The 16562-nt window shown below is 37.5% G+C and overlaps 1 protein-coding gene across 3 annotated transcripts in view; it reads right to left on the minus strand.

The window, feature by feature from the left end:
• EDIL3 (EGF like repeats and discoidin domains 3) overlaps positions 1-16562 on the minus strand; it is a 259990-nt gene that overhangs the window by 199032 nt on the left and 44396 nt on the right. The window lies entirely within an intron of this gene.

Below are 16562 nucleotides of genomic sequence, written 5' to 3' on the forward strand. Positions count from 1 at the left end.
AATTTATGTCAACAACAAAGAACACAGTAGTTACAGCACAAACAGGTGATTAGAGAAGCCTCATTATTCACCAACAGGAAATGTGGAAGAGTTATTGTGGGTACATAAATAGAATGCTACTGCCTGATCTTGACAAACAAAGGGAATGCAATAAAAAAGACCGATAAATAGAATATAAGAGTGGAGTCTGAAGTTCAATGTATTTCTTCTCAAATGAAGCTATTAACAACCCAGAGGCTCATTAGGGAGTTCCTTTCTTTTTCGCCTCTATTTGTGGGCCTCATTAAAGGAATCCCCCACTATTTTGTGTGTGTTGTAGTTGTGTGTTTGCCACTCGGACTTTTTTTTTTTTCCTCTGAGGACAGGCTTAGGGTTGTTTTTTTCTGAAGAGCTATTGATCCCTCCCCAAACTGAAATTATTGTCTCTAGCCCTGCGCATGCGTCCGAGTTGCCCCGACACCCATGCCGTGGACCAGAACCACAACAGGGTATAACTCCTGCCATTTTTTTGTCTGGGTCTTTACCTCAAACTAACTTTCTGAAAATATTTTTTTTACTGAGCTGGCCCAGACAACTGCCTACCACGAGGCAGTTACATCCACAGTGAGTTGCTGCTATGGGGCTAGGACATTATCCCTGCTCTAAATTAGGTTTCCCCCCCACCAGAGCGGAAGGCAGAACTGCTGTTTTGCAGAAGCCCCGTAGCCAGGACACAGGCAGTGCTCCCCCCGATTATACTGCCTCATTACCAGCAAAGAGAAGGAGTACATAACACGCAGCAGTACTGAACATCCTGAATGATAAAAGCTTTATTTGCATAACACTTGGCACTGCTGCAGGTTTAAGGCCTAATAAATCTCCCAGGGAAATTAAAAGCAAAACTCTTCCAAAAAGCTGGATCAGGCCACTGGTGCTCAAGATCTCTACGTCAGGAGCTGTTATACAACAACTTCTAAGGAGATCAGCAGAATCGGTTTAAATCCAAATGCTACTTGCATCGCTCTTGTGAAAGTCCAAAGTAACTCCGTTAATTTGATGGCATTATTCCTGTTTGATATCGTCAACAGAAACAGTATTTGAATTTTTTTCTCCATTGCTTAATTATATTGTATCACCAAAACAATTTTTAAATTTTAGGATTTTATTTCCTTGTAGCATTGCTTCTATCTGTTCCTCCAATTTCCTCTTTCATTTATTCCTTTAATCCAGCAATGTTTCAACCACATTTTCTATTTCTCATAAGTTTCTGATTAGTTCTTTCTTTCTTAGCCCAATTTATTTTTATTTGAACTTCATTCAGGTGGTAGTGTTTGCTTTTCAGTTTGTGAACAGGCTTTTATGACTTTCCACTTGTTACTTATCTACTACACTTTTATTGCTAAGTAGTTTAAAGCTATTTTTTTAAGAAGTGTCTAGAAACCTTTCAGCCCTTTATTTTTTTCTAGTGGCACATCAGTTTCATCTCAGTAGTATTCATGATTTCCAGGTTAGTAAGCCAGAAATTGCTGCAGATGACTCCTGCTAGTCTTGTTTAAATCAAACATGCAAGATGTATGTAAGACAATACGGAGAACACAATAAAAACTATTTATCCTCTATTTGTGTTTGTCATATACAAAAAAGCCTAAAAGGGGTCAGACACTTATTACTCTGGACAAAGATATTTGCTGAAGTGTCCTGCTATGTTATTCAGAAATAAAGAGATTTAGGTTATGAAAGCTGCATTCAAAGCATCAGGATATTGCACACAGTTCAAGACAAGTCACTTCAAACAACAATTTCAGCATTTTGCAACCTGGTTCTTCTTTAAGCATCTACCCTTGTAGGTGACTGAAAGGAAGACAATGCTGTATGAATATTTTCCTTGCAGCAGCTGCGAAGCAAGCATTATCCAAAAAGCTTAACCATTGAAAGCAATCTACAAGACATCACAATAGAAAGCATCTTGATCTACAGATCAAAACCAGATGTTATTGCACTCCACTACAGTCTTTTATTTTCTTGAAACATGCTATAAATAAATAAAAGTAAGAATGAAGTAAATTTGGTAGGTTTCATTGTCAGAAGTGCAATGAAGACAACAGGTCTTCTCAGATAAAACATGTTAGCATGTAAATTACAGTACAAACCATGACCACAAAGTGGTTGATCAGAAGGAAAGTGCTAGAGACCTCTGTGTTTATCTTCAAAATCACTGAAAATCGTAGCTGTAAGCATTTGCTGAAAATGCTTACATATTCAGTAGCATGAAATACAAGTTGCATGACCTTATATGAACAGCGACAAGACAACAGGAAACATCCTTAAGTTGCGTCAGGGGAGGTTTGGACTGTAGGAAAAATTTCTTCACAGAAAGGGTTGTCAAACACTGGAAGAGGCTGCCCAGGGAAGCAGTGGAGTCACCATCCTTGGAGGTATTTAAAAGACATGTAGGTATGGTGGTCAAGGACATGATTTAGTGGTGGACCTGGCAGTGTTAGGTTAGCAGTTGGGCTTGATGACCTTAAAGGTCTTTTCCAACCTGAACAATTCTATGATTCTATATTTTCTGGGGTACTGTATTGCTTCTATTTTTAACAGGAAAATGATCTCTACCTCCATAATCATCTACTTCCTCTTAAATCCATCAGATACCTAGTCCTAAAGAAATCAGTTATTTTCTAATACGTCAGGTCCAGAGCTTATTATTGATCAGCATTTTGTAAGAAATACTGCTCTGACTGCAATACAGATTTGACTAAACAGAACAAAACACAGTAAAAAACAGACACAAAACATTACAAAGCCCATGAAACTCTTTCCCCATAGGTGACTCATTCAGTCTGTCTATTACCAAGTCTTTAAATCCCACCAATCCTTCAAATCCCACCATCCTCCAGACTGTACCAAGCATTGTCCAAGGGCTGATATACCAAAAAGCTGTGCCAAGGAGAGGATGAGAATTAAGCAATAGAGGCTGTTGTGGGATTTTGCCTGGCTCTATGTGGTACCCCTGCTTTATTATGAGCAACGTAGGTTCTGCAGATGTCAAAAATCCCCTTTCCTCTGGTATCAGCATCTGAACAATGAGAACTACTTCATCAGGCAAACAGAAGAAACAGAGACCCTCTTGTAGGAGGAAAAGCTTGGCTGCTCTGTCTTACATTGCTAGAGATGCAGAGATCATCAACAGGCCAAAAAGGACGAGGTAGTTATGAAGAGTTGGAGCCCACCTCTCTCTATCTTATCTTTAAAGGAAGGGTCTTCTAAAGGTCCCTTCCAACCCAATCTATTCTATGATTCTGTCTCCAGTTTTTCTTGCTGCTGTTGTGCTGAAGGGACAAGTGACTGACACTCCCCACACTCCTCTTGGAGCAGTGTACTAAGCACTTTTGCTATGCTGTCCAGGTTATATATAATGAAACCTGTAGATTTTAATGAGACTTAACTGATTTTTGCTCTAAACAAATTTGGCAACTGCCTGGATATTTTCTGTTAGCTTGCTTTTTGCTGTGTTTTGGGTTTTGCCTGCCCTTCATGGTTACCACGCAGTTCTAGGTCTCAGATGAACATAATATTGAAGCAAAAGTATCAAACACTTATCTTGTCACTGACAGACTATAGCAGATGATCTGGGAAGGCCACTTCTTGGGGCAAAGCAAGACCAAGAGATCTTACTAGCCAGAAGGAAAAGACATCACAGGGTACCAGTGAGAACACCTCTTATCTCTGTCCTCATTTCTTCCTGGGAAAAGTCTGAATCTTTTAGGTCAAACTGGCAGTGGCTGAACTTGACTATTGTTCCATGGCAGTAATAGTAAGTAAAATATTTTTTTTTCTAAGGGGAGTAAGGGGGAAATACAATACTGAAAGAACTAAACCCCTGACAGGCCTTGACTCAGACCTTTTTGTAAGCATCCTTGTTCTCTTGTGGTTTCCTCCCTTGCAAAGATAGTTTCAGGGGTTTGAAGAATGCAAATTGGTGCCAGATAGGATTAAAAAAGATGGTGAATAAGCTCGTAAATTCATTGATAACAGAGACTCAGGACATCAGTGCCGAGACAAGCACTCGAGGAACCAGTTTAAATCAGCCCCTTGTGACAGTCCAGGGCTAAAGGACCGAGGAGCTCATTCAATGACTATATATGGGCAAAGGAAACCCAAAGTTCAACCAGCGGATAGGTGAGGAAGACCATCAGAGACCACTGGAGGACCCCAAAGATCACTAAAAAGACAACTATGCATGCAGATTGAGCTTTTAAATACATTAATGAATCCTCGGGAATCTTTTGAATATGTATGACTCTATAGCATATAATCTTTGGAAGTTTACCAAGTCACTGGAGCACTCATGGTGGATCAATCCCCAGTGCTGCCCAGCGCTGAAACAAAGGTTGCCTGCTTAATGGTGACTTTGTTGCTGTTGAGTTTTATTTCGGGAACTTTCTGGATACTCCAATTCCTCTTACGGGGAGGTTCGGACTTTGAAGGGTAGTATCTGCAAATTTTTGTATCAATACCTGTTAGAATTAAGAGCTAAAAACTAGTCCACCATGGCTTTTGCACGCCAATGCACTGGGCTACTGCCCTGCTACAATCCAAGTAGGAAAAGAGAGACCTTATATATTCATAACAATTCACAGAAAAAATTAGAAAAACCTAACAGCACCACTAACAACCAACCACATATTATTCTAGATAGTTATTCAAAGAATGCTATTTCAGATGCTGCTCTGAGAAAGACCACTTCAATGGTTTTAGGTGCCTTAGCAGTTGGCCATAGGGTTTGACATATAAAATGGAAAAACATTTGGACTCCCTGAAGACCAACCACCGTCACGGGCAAGCAGTCAACGCATTGCCTTGTGATAACCACAGATACTAACAGTTCTACACAGACTGCAAATCATCCAAAATCCGCGCAGCACCTTCATAAAACACGCCACTGTGCCCTAAATAAGTGATTCTTAAATGCTAGCTTCCATTTTGAGATGTTCAGAATGGGAAGGGTTATGATAATACTAACATTTCAAAGATTTACCTGACTTCAAGTGTAATCTGTTCCACAGACATCAAAGGGGCTCTTCAAAGCCACAGCAGCTTCCCAACGCAGAGCAGTTTGCAGGCTTTTGCTTCAGGTCTTGAAGGCCAAATTAAATGGAAGCCAGGTGCACACGTGCTCCAAAATTAAACCACTCTTTTGTACACATGACTAATTTTAGTTCTGAAATTCATAATTCTTCAGATATTTAATACTTATTATCATTTTTGTCATTCAGGCCATTTAGCTAATGCCAATATCTTCCCCATCTTCCTATGCCCTTCCCCAGGACATAGGAACGTGCATGTGTGTAGTCAAGAACAAACTACTTCTCTTACTTCCTTGCTTCTCTGCCTTTTTTATTTTTAAATAAAAGAAAATGGTCAGGATATATCAAGATTTGCTTTAAATGTCCAGGTGGTTAACATGTTTTGCTTATTTTAAGCTTGATTGTATTCCGAACTCTAGTTTACAAAGCCAAAACCAACACTTGAATTTCAAATTGGTAAGCAGTATTATAGATCAGTAACTTACAGTATCTCTAAATTTAGTGCGTCTCTCTCTGCTCCTGTCTGAAGCTGCACAGAGAAAACATACTTGTTTTCTCATCTTTGTCCCTGTGTCCTGCTCTTCTTTTTTTCTTAACACCCACGAGTCCAAATGGAAACCATTTGTTATTAGGTATATTAATATACCTAATATACCAGTTAGGTATTGCATCAACAGCATGCTCCCTTGAAAGCAACACATCTCACGCTACCTGCAATACTACAAAATGGATTTAGAATGCTGTAGTTTCATGTCTAACCTGATTCAAGATTAAAGATTGAATCAAACAAGTACAGACCTTGCCCTCTGGTCAAGCTTTTTGCAACACTGGTGTTTCCACAAAGAGTTTATGATGTTTTGAATTTCTGGCATTTTGCCATGAAATTTTCCTTTTGTGAAAGAATTCCAGACCACCTTTAACTTGCAATGCTCTATTGCCATGTAGTAAATACACAGTGATCTGAGCATGTATTTGATATAAATGTGTGATAAATGATGCACAAAATTGTCCTGTGAAAAATGCCAGCAAAGCAGACTGCGTAGCGAGCTTTTCTGTGTCTGCTGCTGCCTGGCCTTCAGCAGAGACACAAAGGAGAGAGTTCGGCACGTGGGTCATGCGCGGCACGCTGTCAAGCCACCAGCAACCAGAAGAACATGTTACAGTGAAAGAGATGCTGTCGCTTCTCATTGTCAAGGCAGGAGGTAGTAGGTGTGAAATAACATTTTCTCCTCCAGGGCTCTCCTGGAATTTCATTATTAACATGCTAAAAATCTGGGAGAAGCCATAATAATCTTAGTTTCTGAATATGAAATGCACTAAGAAGCCAGTGTCTATGTTTTTATTACTTACTTTTGAGACTAAAAATCTACCTGCAGAGTTTGTGAGACTCTCCTGAGATTTGTTTTTTAATAATGATACTCTTGTGAGAGTTTTTTCCAATAATGATGACTATCATGGGATATATTTTTTTGTCAAATGGCAAAAATTATCACTATTACTACTACATTCATGAATTGCTGATTATACATAATGAGCCACTGTTACTTTCCACTTCATGGACAAAGGCATTAAAAAAATTTAACAAAAGAAGGCTTTGGAGATTCGCTGTTGACTTGTTGGTGATTCCTTAGTTGGGTACGTACAGGCCACAGCCCGATGAATTAATTAACCTAAGTTATAAATAGGAAGTTTATTCATTTGAGAATAAACTCAAGGAGAACTCCTTTTCTGTGTGCAATATAAATCCTTACTTTTTTTCTGTCAAGATGTATACAGATACATGCACTGCCGATACGTACCGATGCCTTGATTTTTATCTGTTTATATGAAATGGAAAAAATTTCATCAGAGTCACCAGGCTGGGAATAAATGTGGTGTGAGGAAAATAATTAAGCCCATTCTCTTAACACTTACAGAGAAAACAAGATGTTCACTAGCGTAACTAAGCATGTATTCAGTGGAAACAAACCCAAAAACGGTCAAACAGAGAAATCTTGTAACAAAGCCCAGGTTATGCCTCCAGTTTACTATGTCAGGCAAGGGATCCCACCCTCCTGCATGGGTACTGCACATTACCGTCTAAGGTTTTTTTCCAACAATAACAGCAAGACAGAAATTTGATTTTCTACAAAAAAAGCTAGATGAAGGCAAATACCCAGATCTAACCCAAGCTTCCCTTCTGGAATTGCAGCAGACATAAAACAGTGTTTGTTTTCATGATAGGAGAGTTGGGAAACACAGACTATCGTAATGATGAAGTTCTCTGTACTTTCTGGAAGAAAGGTGTCCTGCATGGCTACTCCCTCCCTGATTGACTATTCTTCCTCTTCCAGCTCAGCCCTGCTGCCACCTAACCATACTTGCACCTGGTCATTTTCTTCAGTCCCTCCAAGAATGCTTGCCAGCAAGAACATTAAACTATGAAAAATATTATTTGAATAATCCCTGTACATTTCTCATGTCATGAGCCAACAGCATCATTTCTACCCGTAACACATCTCTTTCATCTCTAGTCTTATCTCAAATCTCAATTTTTCTTCAAGCACATAGGAATTAAAAAGGGGAAAAATCATAAGGCAATAAAAGATAACATCAGATAAGCCAAACTCTGAGTACCGACAGATTTTCAACCATTTAATAGTTTTGCTGTTATCACCCTCTCCATGGCAAAAATCAAAAAGGATTATCTCGCCCGTAATTAGGGAAAGATTCCAAAGTGTTTGCTTTTTGCAATCAGATTGTGTTGTTCTCTCTGTTCCTTTAAAAGGTCAATGAGGATTACTTTAAAAAAAAAAATCCAACTACAAGTTTGCTACACAGAAGCTGGTGGGAAGCCATTATTAGGGAATGGTAGTTTGTTTTGAGATCTTGTATTGGCATGGCTATGAATGTTGCTACAACATAATATAAAGGTAAATATAATGTTCATTCGGCTGATGTGTTTTCCTTTTCTCAGTTCAGTATTGCTCAATGTACCTCATGCACAGTCAGCATAAAGTCCTACATGAAAATGATTTGGAAAATAGTGTTTCTCCCTTCAACTTGACATTAAATTATCTTTACTACATTTCAGTTTTGGAAAAAAAAAATCTCAATCTAAACTTGTGCTGATGTTGTTATTAATTCAGAGCTACTATAACAAAAAATGACTACAGAAAGAAATCTTAGTTAGATGATCACCTTGCTGAGAAACTCATTAAATGAAAACTACACTTGGTATGTTACAAGTTTGTATTGTCATAGAAATAGACAAATTTTTAATTTAATACAAGTAAATAAATTTCTAGGCTAATTTTCAAGGAATCTGACTTACCATTTGAATTAATAAAACCTCTGAATTTTACCAGACACAGCATCACTGCAAGACATAAATACTTTAATAGTATCTAAATATTTATATGGATTCTGAGAATATAGAAATTTTTGCCTTATGTCTAAGCTATTTATATAAGGGCCTAGAGGATGCAAACATCTGGCTTTGATTTAGGCTATGGGAACTTCCAGAATCCTAGTTTTCTTCAGATTTTGATTCTGCCAGTGTACAAACAAGTCACCGCAATGGCTCCAATACTTAATTTATCATTAATACAATAAGGGGTAACAACTGACATTCTGTAGGTAATTGCCTCTTCAGTGAAGTCCTAAAAACATATAAGCTGCAGCTGAAATAATGAACAAACACAGTAATTTATGATGAAATATGATTAGTATGATGAATCATAGTCATTTATGATGAAATTCATAACTCTCCAGGACTGATATGAAAGCCTGGTGTATGAGATGTAACCACAGCATTAGGTACATTTTTTAAATATTCAAACTGCTTCATATGAGCTCCTAATCCTTGAAATTCTGCATAACACACCTAACTTCATAGATTCAGACATAGAACTCTTTAAACTATTTAACTTTGCATATTAGCTCCTATATGGTTTAGGAGGATTTTATTTTGTTTGTTTGTTTTGTTTTAAAAGACAAGCAAGGACTTTGCATGAGGACATAAAGAAATAATCTAACCTGTGTTACCCATTGCATGTGAATGGTTCTCACTGACAATGCATGACACCTGCAGTATGCGGGCTACTAATGCTAATACGCCAGCTCTTTTAATGTTAGCCCACCACCATCCGGCCTAAAACACAGGTTGGAATAGAAATATCATACCCTTTTATTTTTAGTCCACATACCCAATATGTACCTCTAGACAAGGATATTATCATACATTTATATTGTATTTTCTTACACGCGTGATCTTACGACTAAAAGCATTTACATAGTTCATGTACATTTAACACCAGTTTTTGGATGAGCCTGTCTGAACTGTCCCTTTAAGCCAAACCTCTTAAGACAGTCGTCTTCTTTTACAGAACAACTGGCAGGTGGTATTGTTGGATGAAAAAAAAATCCCATCATACTCAAGCTACATCCTAAGAAGATGCAATCATGAAACAAACAAGCGAACAAGACAACTTCCAAGCACCACTTTGACAAAACTGAAATACAGATATGACTCAATTCCTTGTCATTGCTGTGGCTATTGACTTTTCTCCAACACAGCATCACCAAGGATGTATGTCCCAAATGTTATAGGTTTTAGTGTTTTCTTTAAATACCTCAATACAAGCAAGGAATTAGGTGAACCTCTTAAGTCTGGTAGCCTGCTCTATAAAATTAAGTTTATGGCTTATACGCAGATTTGGAAAACAAAAATAATCATACATAGAATCAAGAAACTAAAGCAAAACAAAGACATATTCAAAGAACTCTGTTTTTCAAAATGAGAAGAGAACCTCGTGACTTAAGCTTCAGTCATGATGTGAAAGAATTCATGGTTTTTCAAAAACTTGGAAGTAGAGAATACCATTCTATTATAATTTCAGTTTTTACCAGAAACACTGGTGATGTACGATGGGTTATGTATGGACTGAACTCTTCTGGTGCTAATTAAACATACAAGCAGCAGCAGTATAACAGTAGCCATGTCCCAAAGAGGCAGAAATAAACCTAACCTAAACACTTAAAATTAAAGGTATTAATTTTTTGCAGAGACAAAAAAAAACCTTCTGAAATTTACTTCTTGTATTTGCTAAAGCCCAAGGAGTCAAACAATGAACGTCCCAAACAATATAATTCATCTAAGAGCTCGTCCATCCCCATTAAGTAACAGCCTCAGGGAACGGTATAAGAAGTAAGTCATAGTAACAAGCAAGCAGTAAACACAACAGGAAGACCTTCCTGGGTGCCTGCTTCTTAATAATTACTTTACAACAAGCCAGCAATTAATTTCTTTAGGATATAAATTTTTAAAATGTAGAGGCCGCATGGCAAATGCAGTGCAAACACGTTACTGAAACTGCATTAAGAAGGAAAGAGGAAAGCAACATATATCTGTAGAACACATTGCTTTCTCTCTTCAGATCAAAAAATCTAAATAATAAATGTTGCAGTCAGTGACCAGGAAAAACTTGGTTGACAATCTAAAAAAAGAAAAAATTAGGAATGATTGAACTAAAATTAAATAATTTACAGTCATCCTTCCTGTAATGCTGGCATTACTGGCTGTTCTTTGTAACTCGCAAGCTGTAGTTTGCAGCCAACAGCTTTGACTCATTCCACCCAGGCAGCCACACTGATGGGTTACTCAGGTTAGCACTTCTCATTTTCAACCACAGATTTCAAAAGTGGGCAAATCAAAACTCAGTGGAAGAAGTGGGAGAATGATTAAGTTGATGGTATCCTGACTTCTAAGGGTTATGTTGATGGTCCTTAAAGGGCCCATATTTGCTTTCACTCTAAAGCTACAAAGGGCATCTTGGCATTGATTATATAGTGTTATCCATTATTCGGCAAATGCTACCAGAGTTTCTGGGGAAATAGTGCCAATTAAACTTTGTTATTTGCATATATTCAGGAATATCCAGAATACAATTTGAAAACATGTTTCAATAGAACTGACTTTACAGAAAATGGAAGTAGAACCCTTCATTCAATCACCAAGTTCCACGTGTTACACAATTAATGCACAGGCTTCTACCCAATTATAAGTGCTGATTCACATTTGAAAATACATGTTTAGCTTTTAACAAAACACACAAGCACGGTGCAGAGCGATACAGACGACTAAGCCAACACTAACAGCATGCCAAACAGCAGAAGGAAAATAATTTCAAATGGCCTGTGGTTTCTGTGGCAAAAAAATTCTTGTTTCCCAAGGAGAAAAACAAAACATATATCTCAACATTTATGCTATTTATGCAAACACAGTCAATCAGTAGGAAAATACATAAAGGGCACAAAGGCAGTACAAGACGCCTTTCTGTCCTCCAGGAAGAAAACCCGTGTGTCCATGCAACCATACACACACACAGACCAGATAAAGTGGACAACTCCACAAGCCCCATGGAGTAAATCTGACACATTTTCCCTAGGCAAGCAGGTGCATGTCAAAAATTCCTCCAATTAAAAAAATGTGAAGTCCTGTCTTCTTCACAAAATAACCTGTTGGAACAGGTCATAGAAGATTAATGTTATTAATAAGTTGTCATACAACAACTCAGTATTAATTTGAGCCTCAACCCTACAATCTGTCTCCTTGAATGTGTATTATAAGTCTTACTAAAGTTAATGAGATTTTGATGAGGCTTCAAATTTACAGGCTGGATTTTAGGATTGTGCACTAGACATTTCAACTGGACTGTTTTTACTCATTCTAATTTTTGCCAGCTTACTTTAAGGTTTGCATTTTCCCCCTCACAAAACTATTTTCCTACAGTGAATTTCAAGGACCAGAGACTTTAATTATGAAGTTAGCTTACTCACAAATACAAACACTATATATTTCATGCTATGATACCGCATTTATTTTGAAATGTCTGCTGTAAATAGCACTTCTTGGGTTATTTTTGCAAACTGAAGACTTCCACAGACTGTCTGGAATGCACATGAAGTATGCAAGTTCACTGGAGAAAATACCTCCTGAAAAACTTAATATTAATATGCAATTAATATTAATTCACTATCAAAATGTCTTCTTGTAAAACAAACAAACTAAAAAAACAACCAGCAAAACAGAAAGGAGTTATATTGACATATCAACATGATATTATCAGCGTGATATCTCAGCATACCACAATACTGAGGCTCGGTCAACAAGCTCAGACACTTTCCCTAAAAAAACCATATTGGTTACAAATGCAGAGCAGAATCCGCACAGCTACATCTATGCAACAGTGCTACTCCTTAAGACATTTGCCCCAGCCAGAACACCAGAACTTCGCATGCTATAACGTGGGAGAATCGGTGTCGCTCTTTGATTTTCACTGGTTTTTGTATGAGCACACACCTTTTTAAAAAATGCACAAGAGAATTAAGTAGGTTTTCTAACTAGAAGTGTCTCATCATGGCTTTGAAACTGTCACTAAAGCACAGATTTAAGCAGTTCAAAGAAACTTGGAAAATGGTTGTTGAGAATCTATTGTTCTCAAATTCAATGGAGAAGGGAGGAACACATTTAGTCAACTTAATCTGAAAACCTCTATGCTTCTTTCAAGATGACATTAAATGTTTTTGTACAAAATGAAGAACTGATCCGAAGTTCTATGTGCTATCACAACAGCTGAAAGACCATTTTTAAAGGCAGATAAATAAACATCCAGAAGCTCAGGATCATGACTGACTTTCTGACCTCACCCTCTTCTTTAGAGCGTTTAGAACTCAGTGAGTTACATGATCTTCCTGTAAAGCAGCCTAGTGTTCAGGCAGAGCCCCTTCATCATGATATTAAGGTTTCATCCATCTCACCTAACCTCAGAAGTGTATGCTATAACGTTTACAGCTAATCACCTGGCTATTTTCTACCCTCAATTAAATTTTGCAACAAAGAACACCTGGAAAAAAAAAATTATTTTCTTCTTTAACTTAGGTGTCTTTCTTCTTTTTTTTTTTTTTTTTAACAGTTCTGAATTTTGCTTAGAACTGTTTAAATATGGTATCAGAAGGGGAAAAAAAAAAAGAAAAACCCAGAATCAGGATTTGCCAAACACGGCACTGGTCTCAGGCTCCCTCTTAGACTTGATCTTTTATGTGAGTATTCAGTGCAGGTCATTATCAGCAAAAGAGTTTCAGGCTAAAACATAGACACTGTAAACAACTAAACATATATTACAGTTTTTTACATTTCTGTCCATAGATAAACCATCTCAGCACAGAGGGCCAGGAACTAGCTATGATAAAAAAGAGGAATATGGAAGTTCACCAAGTCCTACCTGGGATGTGTGTTTAAGGACTCACTATTTTCAGTCAACAGCTGGAACAAAAACTTGCTTCCGGCACTGAGACCAAGTCTGACAATTTGCACAAAATCCGCAGGCAGGACTAAACTGGTGCACGTGTTGCAGAGTGCAGCCCTCCTGCATCCAGCACCACGGCAGTGACGGCCTCTCTCTTAAAAATGTCCGACACTGCCCAAAACCACAATTTACTCTGAGCACGTATAAGCCATGATGTTTTGTCAGCTTTTAAGAATTATCCAGTTATGAAGATACAATAATGAGTTGCATCAAGTCCTGGAATCACTACATTGTCTTATACACTATGAAAGGTTACACTGAATGTTCTCCATTCGAGCCCCTCCCAGTACAGACAGGGACCAGTCCCAGTACAATCTGGATCCCCTGGCCTCCTCCCAGTACAGACTCCATCCCAGTACAAACTGGCAGCTGTAGCCCAAGTCACCTGAGCGTGAGGATGACGGGGAGCATTTGGTGATGTTTGGGTTAGTGTTAGGCAGTCCTGCAAGGGGCAGGGAGTTGGACTCGATGGTCATTGTGGGTCCCTTTCAACTCCAGATCTTCTAAGCTTCCATGATTCTGTAGTTAGAAAACTAACATTTATTAAAGTAGCTGCCTCAAATTCATTTGTATATCTCATTTTGGGCAGCTACACACACACACACAAAGACTATGCAGATGTGAAATTAGGTCCCAGGTGCTCAGCAAATACAGAACGAGCAAGCTGTACATGCTGTTCTGTACCAGAGATTAACTGATACTTGTTAGGCTTTCTAGTTTCTAAGAAATGAGTAAGATGTAAAAGGTTAAGTAACTGAAGAGCTGAATATTAAATCTGAGATTTATACTAAACATATAAACTACCTCCATATTTGAACTTTTAGATATCTAATACCACTGAAACAGAGAAAGTAAAATGCTATCTGTTTTCAGAGAAATATATTGAACTACCTGAGGTTAACCACCTTCTTTAATGGCAAAGGAAGCATTTCCTATTAGCTTGTGGTCTTTAACTGGAACAAAATGTGTTATCTATGAATAAATCAAATTTGACAAATTTTCCTCATTTGGTGAGTAGATTCCACTAAGAATACTGGGAAAGAACAGTGAGAAAGAAGTAAAGAGGACATAAGCAATTATGACCATATCCATCATAAAATGCTGACCAAAAACTTTGTGAGAGTTCTACAAGGTGAGTGGCAAATAAAGACAGTGTTTAGTCTTACTAGACACTAAACTTATGATTTTAATGTGAAAAAGCATATTTAAAAAATTCATCAAGGTATCACAGGAAACGGTTGCATAGAAATTATTTTTAAAATCTTTCTACCAGTAATTCCTAGATGACATACAAATATTAACACATAAAGTATACTTATGTTTCATGTTTTAAAATGTTAGATTGCTCTTAAAATAGGAAATCTGGTAAATTTATACTAGCTTGAATGTTTCAAATAGAGGTATAAAAATTATGTACTCTAATCAAAATTCACAAGTTACTTGGAACCAATGCCTGTCCATACCTAAATGTGTTAAACATATGAAATCGTACTCACTTCTCTATTTTTAGTTTTCCATGACTTCTAACCAGCTCTCTGCAGGAGCTTTCCAGACTTGCATAAATCAGCTTAATTAGCAGATACTCAGCTGGATCGTATTCTGTGTCAACTTTCCAGCTTTAAAAACATACAATTATTCTTAAAATATATATACAACATCATTTTACCCAGGTGGATAAAACTGCACATGTTTTCTCACCTATGTGTAAATGCACTTCCTACTAAGCACTGTATAGAGTTTATTGGGACTCTGTTATTCAAGGATACATCAAGATTTAAATGGTGGTAGCAACAACTCTGTTTCAGGAAGGACTGGGCCTTGGGGCAGCTTCCCTTCAGTTACACCAAGGAAATAAGTCACTACACTGCCTGCTTTCTCTTTCATGGCCAGAATTATAGGTAAGAAGAGCAGATGCCATCTTTTCACTTGCAAGGGCAAGTGTTGACATGGAAAATATCGGACAGGTCTGGAGGACATTGGAGAGGTCTTCAAATGAAATCTGGGACCTTCCAACTCCTTCTTACAAAGGCTATGAGAGGACTTGTCTCTGATAATAATCACTTTCTCAGGTCCATAAGAAAATACAATCTAGCTGATGTATAGTTTTTAATTATTGTTATCACTGTCGTCTTGAAAAGCTTCTAAAATGGATTACTTCCTTTTAAGTCTCGGTTTGCCTAGCTTTCAGGTTCATATAATTTTTAAATAACCTATACAGAAGATTGTGGCGGTGTGACTGCACAAGCAAAACCAGTCTTCTTTTCGTAACGGAAACTCATAAAGGTCTACTCAGAAATATTGTTGTAATATGAACAAAACTCCTAGATTCAAAATAGATGTATGAAGAACATATGTCCCTCCAAAGATTCCCATTAGATAAAATTCTGGCATGTCTGACTTTCCTCAAGAGAACAGATTCAGAGCTGTGTCACTCCACATTTGCAACATTGCTTTGACTCTTCAGGGATATTTTTACTAGTCAAAATAAGACTTCAGGTACTGCTATCTATGAAATCCGCACCTCCCCACCCCCCAATCCATTCAACTGAAGATTATACTGTGAGAATAACTTTTTCTACCTTCTAGTAACAACAACTGGATGCAAGTAGATGACTCAAGTACATAAGAAATCCAAACCACACATTCAGTAACAGCATTGCGATTATAGTACTTGCTAGAGGAACCGTCTATTATAAAGCCAATAAATAAATCACACTTCTCTGCTGAATTGTTATTTTTATCAGTGATGTCAATAAAATATTTTTCAATGTCTCTTCACTTTTCACAACAGTCTTCAGATGATTGGTCAAAGCATAGCTGAATACAAATCACTAGAAGCAGCTCGATGTGATGCTTGCTATTTTAACTTCACTTTTTCAATCTGTCATTTGCAAGAAAACACACAAACACGAAGATATAAGCATACAATAATCTAAAACTGCAGGTAGCTAAAATTATTAATGCATTGGTGACATTAATTCAAATTTAAATATGCCTTCAGTACAATGACGTGCAACATTCAAAGGCAGTCAAAAGGCACACATAATAGAGACCATGGCCAGTGGACAGGAAAGAAAAATGCAAAACTGTTATGAATGTAGGCATATTTGTACAGATTATTCATTTTTACTAGCGACGCCCTAAA

The sequence above is a fragment of the Phalacrocorax carbo genome, chromosome Z (assembly GCF_963921805.1).
Source record: "Phalacrocorax carbo chromosome Z, bPhaCar2.1, whole genome shotgun sequence".
In the NCBI taxonomy this organism is placed as follows: domain Eukaryota; kingdom Metazoa; phylum Chordata; class Aves; order Suliformes; family Phalacrocoracidae; genus Phalacrocorax; species Phalacrocorax carbo.